Raw genomic sequence first — 10,212 nt, 5'->3', positions numbered from 1 at the left:
TCTGTTTGGCAAATTGGTATTATTCATAGACCTATATAATAGGGACAAGACATATTGTTCTATACGTACAATTGCTTATAGAAATAGCACCCATTTTGACGGCACACACATAAATATATATCTATCTCGTTTTTACTCAGCACTGTAACCCATAGCAAAAAAAGGTGACAGTATTTCAGTACGGACATAAAGTGTTCCATGAAAATACGTAAATACCTAATGCGGCCGAAACTCCGCCATGTTTAGTCACGCAAATGTCATTGTCTGTCAGTTCAGCAGGTACTTGTCCTGTCAAAAAGTCGTGGTGAAAATTAAAATTATTAATTATCTTTCAATATTTTGCTTGTGATTGAAAATAATTGAAGCCAAATGTGAATAATTACGTCGCGAATATGCCAGTGTGTAGTGTATTAGGGTGCGGCATAAGAAAACCACCAAATCAGCCATCTTTAACCATACACAGGTACGCTATAATTTACATGAAAAATATTGGTTATTGTTAATGTTCCTGGGAAATTTAAGGATGTTTCACATTATAAATAGCAAGGTTCTTCTGTGCAGTTATAGATCATGAAGTGATTGGATTTATTTAACTATATTTTTACGCTTAAATAATGTAAACATTTCAGCTAGGGTTGTACTTTATTTATCGACTTTGATATCGATATATTATGATTGCCTATTTATATTTTCTTATTTTATCATGCTACCCCGCTTCAAACCAACTAAATTATCTTAATTTAATAATTAAATCATTTTTATAGCTTACCAAGAAATGAACATAAAAAGAAAGAGCTGGAGATGGAGACCCTGACCGACTCTCGGGAGCACTCGGGTCCGTGGGGTCGTTACTCCACAAGCTGCCCTGCGGGCTTTTTTATATCATTATTATAGTTTTTTTATATAATTCGACATTAAGAGACCATATACATATAGTTGTAATTTATAAAATGGTTAATGTATTGTTATTATTTTGACGTATAAAAATGCCCTTGTGGCCTATTTGCTGAATAAATGTTGAAGAAGTTGAAGAGCGGAAGTCATTCCTTATTTTTGTAATAAAAAAATGTTCTGAAGGTGTTTTGTTTTTTTTCACCCGTCGCTTAATAAGCTTGAATTTTGTATCGCTCTCACTTATAGATACGGCGCACCAAGGTCGAGGTGCAGTGCGGTAGTGTGTTACAGACTTCAGGGTTAGCAACACAACAAAATTGATTGTAATAGAGAGGTAAAGTCCAAGAAAAACACGTACACTCATTCTGACATCCAAAACAGATGGCGCTGTACTGCGCCATGTGTTTTGCGGTCACTAAGTTGTCAAACGTCAACTTTTGAACATCAGTGTAACCGCAAAAATCGCAATATGTATTGAGTAGTACAGCGTCATCTCGTTTACCTGTCAAATTTGAAGCACGAAATTGTCCTAGACTCCACACATCTTACTAAATCAAAGTATCTTTTCACATAACAATATACTAATAAAGAATTTTTATTTATTTACTTACTTCCTATTAAAACATAAACTCCACAAATAATACATACTTAGTATTTTAAATAAAATGAGCCGAGAACGTTAAAAAGGTATCGATGTATCGATAAAACCTAGTAACAGTAAAAATCTTCTGGGCAGCACTAAAACCGCCATGTTTAGTTCTAAGATGACGTCACAGTGGCACGCATTATTCGTTGACGTTTCACTTCCATAGGTTTCATATTTCAGTGGTATTATTGGCTAGGCAAGTGACGTTTGAAATAAAAAATTGCCAGGTTCAAAAATCAATATTACTCTTGCATATGGCGCATGCATGTAAAATGCGCATGTTAAGATACCGCGTAGATTTTCTGCTTTATGCGAACAACAGTATAAATAAAAACTTTTTACAAAAAAAATTAAACCGACTTCAAAAAGGATGAAATAAAATATTATCCTTTTTTATGTCTATGCGTTACCAACTGATATGTTTGAAGTCGGTGCCAAGCCAAATTTTGAAGCATACCATGACTTTGGTGCGATTCGATAAAGATTTACCTACGTTGGATTGCCTTACACGACGACAATGAACGTACTTTCTGTAGGTACAGTCGACGTTAAAAATATGTTTACACTTTTCGCCTTATTACAAAGGAGTAAGGTGCAAAAGTGTAAACATATCATTGACGTCGACTGGACCTAAGAACACACCTCAGAACACACAATCAAACCTTCTTGGCGCAGTCCGTACCATATTTGTCGGCACATTAGTGTAAATATAAATGAATTTTTTCGCCGTCGTATTTTTTAAAGAGCATTTCTTACTGATGCTCAGTCTATAGCACGCAAGTGTGGGATTGATATGATATTTCAAAATATAAAACAATTCAAGGAATTTACCTTCTTGCCAAATTTCACCTAAAGTGGTTCAGTTGTTTAGCCATGAAAAGGCGACAAAGAGGCAGACAGAATTTTTTACACATTTATAATTGTTATTAGTACAGTTCTAATGGGATTTATAGCCATAAAGCTGATTATTTTTACTGGTATTGTTACTACTTGGCTTGGCACCGACTTCAAACATATCAGTTGGTAACGCATAGACATAAAAAAGGATAATATTTTATTTCATCCTTTTTGAAGTCGGTTTCGTTTTTTTTGTAAAAAGTTTTTATTTTACCATTTTTAGTTTTAACCTTCGAGCAACACCGCCTTCCGACACATCGGAAGGGAGGGGCCCAAGCGATATCTCACCGTACAAATCTTTCTGCCATTTTTCGCGGGGGGAAAGGTGCACACAGTCGCACTTCTCACACACTTACATACAAAATCCAATTTGTAATGACGACACAAATACATAGAAAACGACACACGTCAAAGACAAATCTTGCAAACCTCGATCTCTTTTTGTGTACGGACGAGTGACAAGTGTCACAACACGCACACTAACACATTTTCGTTGAAGTATGTTATTGTATTCTGAGCTTCGAGCAACACGGAAGGGAGGCGGCATTCGCACTATTTCCCCTCTGCCGAGGTACAAGATTAGCGCGTCAATCTAATCTAGCGTGGGTAATAAAACTAGTTGCACTTGGATTTTTCACTAGACCGAGTCCAGACGCGCGCGTGAACACTGCTGCACAAAAATGCCCGTTTGCTCGGTTTTTTGTTATAAAAAGAGGTCGGGGACATCAAATTTACAAAAAGAAAGTGTTACATTTCACTTGTAATATTTTTTTTTACATATCATACGTTTAATTACATTCAAACACAATTATTATATTTTAGTCTCATGTAATTGTTGGATTTATCGATTTTGCTCGCTCAGTACAAATTGCGGATCGGTCGAGCGACAAATCCGACTTCTCATCTCTCAGAATACAATAACATACTTCAACGAAAATGTGTTAGTGTGCGTGTTGTGACACTTGTCACTCGTCCGTACACAAAAAGAGATCGAGGTTTGCAAGATTTGTCTTTGACGTGTGTCATTTTCTATGTATTTGTGTCGTCATTACTGATTGGATTTTGTATGTAAGTGTGTGAGAAGTGCGACTGTGTGCACCTTTCCCCCCCGCGAAAAATGGCAGAAAGATTTGTACGGTGAGATATCGCTTGGGCCCCTCCCTTCCGATGTGTCGGAAGCCGGTGTTGCTCGAAGATTCTGAGAGATGAGAAGTCGGATTTGTCGCTCGACCGATCCGCAATTTGTACTGAGCGAGCAAAATCGATAAATCCAACAATTACATGAGACTAAAATATAATAATTGTGTTTGAATGTAATTAAACGTATGATATGTAAAAAAAAATGTTACATGTGAAATGTAACACTTTCTTTTAGTAAATTTGATGTCCCCGACCTCTTTTTATAACAAAAAACCGAGCAAACAGGCATTTTTGTGCAGCAGTGTTCACGCGCGCGTCTGGACTCGGTCTAGTGAAAAATCCAAGTGCAACTAGTTTTATTACCCGCGCTAGATTAGATTGACGCGCTAATCTTATACCTCGGCAGAGGGGAAATAGTGCGAATGCCGCCTCCCTTCCGTGTTGCTCGAAGGTTTTATCGCATTGTTAAGAGCGCGACGCATGAATGAAAAACAAGATCATGTTTAACACAAAATTCGTGTAACACCTATTACTTTAGTAAATATGTAATCAGGAATTTTCTCGAGTCCGTCTGGGAAATTATAATTCCTGTCAACTAAATCCATCCGCCCGCCCCGCCACTGACCCAATCCCTCAGCCCCCCGATCACTCAACCTCACAGCAGATCAACCCCTGATCCAGGAACCCCTCGATCCTGAACCAGCAACCCTTCAACCGCCATTCCCCGACCCCTTAACTCCTAACCCTAACCCCCGATCAGTAGCCTTACCAGCTTACCACGAGTTTGACATTGATATATTCGCTAGCATGTGTGTAACTTACTTCCTATGCATCTCGCTCGTACTAACCTTAGTGTGAGCGAGATGCATAAAAAGTTATATTTAGATGCATAAGACGTTAGCGAATATGTCAATGTCAAACTCGTGGTAAGGCTACAGTTGCAGTTCATCAAATTGGTGGTTTTCGGAAGCAAATGCTCGAGTTACTTTAGAAAACCCCAAAATCACTTAACACGTGCCTTTAAAAATTGAGGAGTTCCCTCAATTCCTCATGGATTCCATCATCAGACCAGAACCAAAAATAATACGAAAACACCTTGGAGGTAACTTCTTCCAAACAAAAAAAGAATTACTCAAATCGGATCACAGGTGCCGGAGTAATCGCTGAACATACTTACATTTAAAGAAATCATCATCAAAATAATCATCATCATCAGGTCTACTTCATCAAATTGGTGGTTTTCGGGAGAAAATGCTCGAGTTGCTTAAGAAAACGCCCAAAACACCATGCATGTGCCTTTAAAAATTGAGGAGTTCCCTTAATTCCTCATGGATCCCATCATCAGAACAGAACCAAATTAAAATGGGACCAACTCGGAGGTAGCTCCTTTCAAACAAAAAAAGAATTACTCAAATCGGACTACGGATGTCGGAGTAATCGGTGAACGTACATAGAAAAAAAAAATAGCCACAACCGAATACAGAACCTCCTCCTTCTATGAAATTGAAGTCGGTTAAAAACTCAAGCAAATAAGGAAGTGGGCTAATCTAATGTTAATAACATGCGCATACCCCATTCGCCCAGCTACATGTGCAAATACAAGTTGCTCACGCAAATAGCCTGCACCTTTACATATAAGAGTAGCTGGTCTTTGAGCTGGTCCTGCACCAGACTCACCATAGGCACTACCCGGTAGTGACTACCGCGTAAAACGCAATTCAAAATTTCTTGCATATCCGACCGATAGAGAGGCAGACAGTGTTGCCAGATCTACTGATTAAGCAGTAGATCTATCTGATTTTAAAAATATCTACTGATCTACTGCTTTTTGCTGCTGAGCTACTGATTTTTCGAAAACGAATGATTATTCGTCGTGACCGGATCATCTAGTTACTTTATACCGTCGTATCGTGTCGTCTAGCCTTTATGACATACGAAATTTTCTGAAACCGCGGTTATTTTTTATCTATAGTGTGATTAGTCTTCATTTTACTATATCTGTGTTAGGTAGGTAGGTTGGTATTTTTTTATAGTATTGGTCGGCGTCGTCGCCACTATAGCCTGGCAAATGAATGGTATAGTAATACTAGTAATAGTAGAAAAAAAAACTTCGGACATACAGGAGGAGGCACCTTAGTGTATGCTTTTCGCTGATCATATTGTGCTTGTGGGTGAAGACGGATTCGAGGTACAGAGCAGACTTGAGAAATGGCGGCGAAAACTGGAGAATGTTGGCCTGAAGATCAGTAGATCTAAAACTGAACATATGTTCTGCGATTTCGGCGGTCTCGGTCTCTCCGGCAGTTTCGCTGCCACGGAACTCGATGGCGTTACGTTGCCGGTCTGCTCCGACTTCAAGTACCTCGGTTCGCTTCGCTGGTTCAGTAAGATGGCGATATTGACCGTGACGTGAAAAACCGGATTAGCACAGGATGGATGAAATGGCGACAGGTCACGGGAACCATTTGTGACGCTTGTATGCCTCTTCGATTGAAGGGTAAAATGTATAAAACCATCATAAGACCTGTCGTCATGTATGGATCAGAGTGTTGGGTGACGGATGAGAAGAGATTGCATGTAGCGGAAATGAGAAGGTTAAGATGGATGTGGGGTGTGACAAGAATAGATAGGATAAGGAATGAGTATATAAGAGGAAGCCTGAAAGTTACACGCATAGTAGAAAATGTAAGAGCGAATCGCCTAGCGTCTTATGGGCATGTGATGGGGAGGGATGAAGTCATGTGACGAGAAAGGTATTATGAATGAATGTGGAGGGAAGTAACGGGAGAGGAAAACCGAGGAAACGGTGGATGGACTGTGTGAGAGATGATATGAAACGAACGCAAGTGAATGATGAGATGATGGGCGAGAGAGAGGTATGGAAGAAAGAAACATGCTGCGCCGACGCCAAATTAATGGGATAAGGGCAAGCGGATGATGAGTAGAAAAAAAACTTTTGCTCATTTATTAATTATAATAACAGAAGTAAGAGACAGAATGATACTCTTCATTTTACTGTTACTGACAATTTGATTTGCCAGCTATATATACTCAATCACAGCCAGTATGTCAGCCGAAAAAGGAAAAAAAAACAAATTTTCTATGGGACGTTGGTGTCAGGTCAAAGAATAAAATATTTTTTTTTTCAATTTTACCTATTGCAGACATCACTTTTTAAATCTACTGCTTTTTTCCCCTATCTACTGCTAAAACGATTTTATTCCTACTGAATATTTCAGATTTCATCTGGCAACACTGGAGGCAGATAATGTTTTTCGATTTTACGATCTTGGTGGCAGAGGGGCTACCGCGAAAACCGAAATTCGCAAATTGCGGGGATCTTACTCTTCTACTCCAATGAAGGCGTAATTAGAGTGACAGAGAAAAATGCCCGCAATTGACGATTTTCGGTATTGGCGGTAGCTCTACTGGCCCTCGATTATTTTGTAGTATTTATACGTGTAGTATACTTAGTATGGCTTTATACATACGATAGCTCGCGTAAGTATAGCTCGCCAAAGATCTCATAATTCGATTTGCGCTTATTTTCGTTCCTCTAACTTCTTGTAATTCTACTTTACAAAAGAATTACCTAGGTACCTACTCATATCAGAAAAAGGGCTCAACACAACAACTCAAATGAATACATATAACACACATCCGAACATTTAACCTTTTCTTTTTCGTCGTTAAGTCGGTTAAAAATAGGTACACAAACATCGCCAATTTTGAATTATTTTATTATAATTTTAACAATTGGTAGAAAACAAAAACACGTGGGTAATTAATATAAAACGCCATTTAATATTTTATTATTCTAGCCGTTAGCCGCCTAAGCCGGCAGGAAGCTTCTGAATGGGAGCTTTGACGGGAGTCGTCAGGGTCAGCTTGTCAGAGCTCACGGAGATGCCGCTCGGCGTGATGTCGGTTAAACTGTTGACCACGAACGAGCTGCAGCCCTGGCTGAGTGACTGCAGCGTAAGGGGCTGCTTAGCTTGGGAGAACACTTGCTGCAACAACGGTAAAAGTAGATTTATCTAAGGAAGTTACTTCAATTAGGTAATAGGTACGGTAATGACTGATATTTGTTGACTTAGCTATTCACTTGGCAGAAGTTGGTTTCAGAAGACATGATAAACAGATGCAATGCAGCATCTTCGTCTACCATTTTACTTGCCAGGTATCTTCCTTTTCTTTCGCATATAGGGTAATTTAATTGCGTCAGTTTCCGTCCACTTGACGGATTAGCAAATAATACATTTCATTTTTAATTTGCTACTTGCGAAATATAATTTAAATGTAGATAGACAAAATTGTTTAGATAGGTATTAAGGATTGCAATAAGTCCAAATTTGTGCAGCAATGAAGGTATTATACCTATTCAAGTTTCGTCAAGTGGACGAAAACTAGAGCCGGACGTAAACTAGCGCAATAATCCTACCTACTTATTAGCAAGAAATTGGTAGGTAGTGAATCTTTGAATCGTATAGAAATCTATATCGCACGTCAGGAGCCGCGTGGTAATATATTCTAGCTAGCTGTTTACTTTGTAGTAGAAAACATTTGGCAGGCCAGAATACACATAGTTAACAACCGCAATTGACATTATTTACTTACTACCTACCTACCTACTGAACAATTTATTAACGATTTATGATTCGCGGAGATAATTGCAAGCTAAGTAAGTAAGTACTTCACTCATCAAATTACAATATTAACGCATTTCAAATATTGCTGCAATGCATATAAAAATATCCTATTTAGATATAAAATTAGTCGACATTAAATTTAATCGATATTTAATTACTTACCTGGACTAAAAGCAAATGCGCACAAAGCAGAATAATTCCCTTAGCGTGCATGATGACTCGATGCACTCCAAAAGAAAAATGCTTAAAAGTTGCGTAGAACTAACACGTTCAAAATATTAATTCGTCTTTTTATTATAAATTATTGCTCAACAATGCCTTGCGTAGATATTGACGCATGTTATGTGAAGATACGTAATCTTACTTGGAAGCGTTTCATTGAGTCAGGTGCAATAACATAAAGTTGAACGTGACATATTGGAACTTGATAAGACACATAATACATAAGGCTTATTGTCTGCTATTGTATTCCAAATGCAAATGCAGGCTAATATATCCAAATCCGAAATAGATTTTAATTTTAATATGAAAGAAAGAGTGACCAAGGCCTCTACCTCTACCGAGCTAATAGAATCGGCCACTTCAGCTTTTGCCGCTGACGTCATACTCGTAATCTTAACCCCTCGGCACCAGTAAAAAAATCTCAAATAGGAAGATATCTAAGCACTTAACATACAACTTTGTAAGTATGGGCGTGGGCGCCTTTGTAGCAGGGACCGTTACCGGTGTAACTAAAAATCAAAATATCTCATAGCATTCACAATATTTCTTTGATATTATAGTATTTAGGTAAGCATAATGATTGATCACATTTGCTAAATTAATTGTAAATTGGTACATAAACAACCGTGATACCGAAATTGAATACCGGTTAATTTGTATGAAAACTATACCGGTATTCGGTCCCTGCTTTGTAGGCCGACTCTATAAGGGTCGAACTTGGGCACAGATGGACGTCCTATCCGAATCAACTTGGGTGATGTCTCCCATTATAGCATCACACAAAAAACCCGAACTCCCTAGCCTATGTTTATGGGTCTACCTGCCTACCTGGGCGAAGGACGCAGCTGGGCTGTGCCTGTGGTAGAACGAAATCGAATTAAGACTTTTATGCCCTCTAAAGGTAGGGTTGCCATACGTCCCGTATATACGGGACTGTCACCGTATTTAAGTATCACGTCCCGTATTTTTACTGGTCCCGTTTTTGTCCCGTGTTTTGTCGACCGGTCTGGCCTAGTGGGTAGTGACCTAGAACAGGGCTCTCCAAACCCCAGCTCCAAACAGCAGCAACCAGATACACCATTAATAAATACCCATATACACATATATACAAGCCCTGGTAAGGGCATTTATTTGTGTGATGATGATGATGAACACACAAATAAATGCCCTTACCAGGATTCGAACCTGGGACCTCCTGCTTCATAGGCAGGGTCACTATCGACTAGGCTAGGAGGCCGTTTCATTGATAGATTGATAGATCACAATTTGTAATAATAAAAAATAAAAAATAAATACTAAACCTAAATATTTTCGAAATTAATTTCTTGGGGTTAGATATGATGATATTGGGTATTACTTGAGTTATATTTTACAAAAAATAATCCAACGGTTTCGTATCTGGAGGAGCCCAAACTTGGTATGTTTTGAAAATTATTTTTATTTTAATTGAATGCAAGTGACGGAAAAATATTAATGTGATATATTTTTAGAACCGGCTCAAAATGCCCTTTCATTTAAGACCACACACGATAGGTTTCTGAACATATTTTTTTTATTTTCCATACAAACAAAGATGACGTCATAAAACTCCGTCCGTCATCGAGTTTTGACGATTTTTGAACCCCCCCCCCCCCCCCTAAAATCATCCAAAAAATCATGAATGACCCCGTTTCCTCCTACGTTATGCTACCATCATCCGATGTCCAGGCCCCCCCCCTAATTTGAAATGACGTAATTTATGAATAGCCCCTATCACTATTATAC

Source organism: Cydia splendana, chromosome 1 (genome assembly GCF_910591565.1).
Source record: "Cydia splendana chromosome 1, ilCydSple1.2, whole genome shotgun sequence".
Classification (NCBI taxonomy): Eukaryota; Metazoa; Arthropoda; class Insecta; order Lepidoptera; family Tortricidae; genus Cydia; species Cydia splendana.
The sequence above is the reverse complement of the archived record's forward strand: the minus strand, read 5'-3'. Positions refer to the sequence as shown.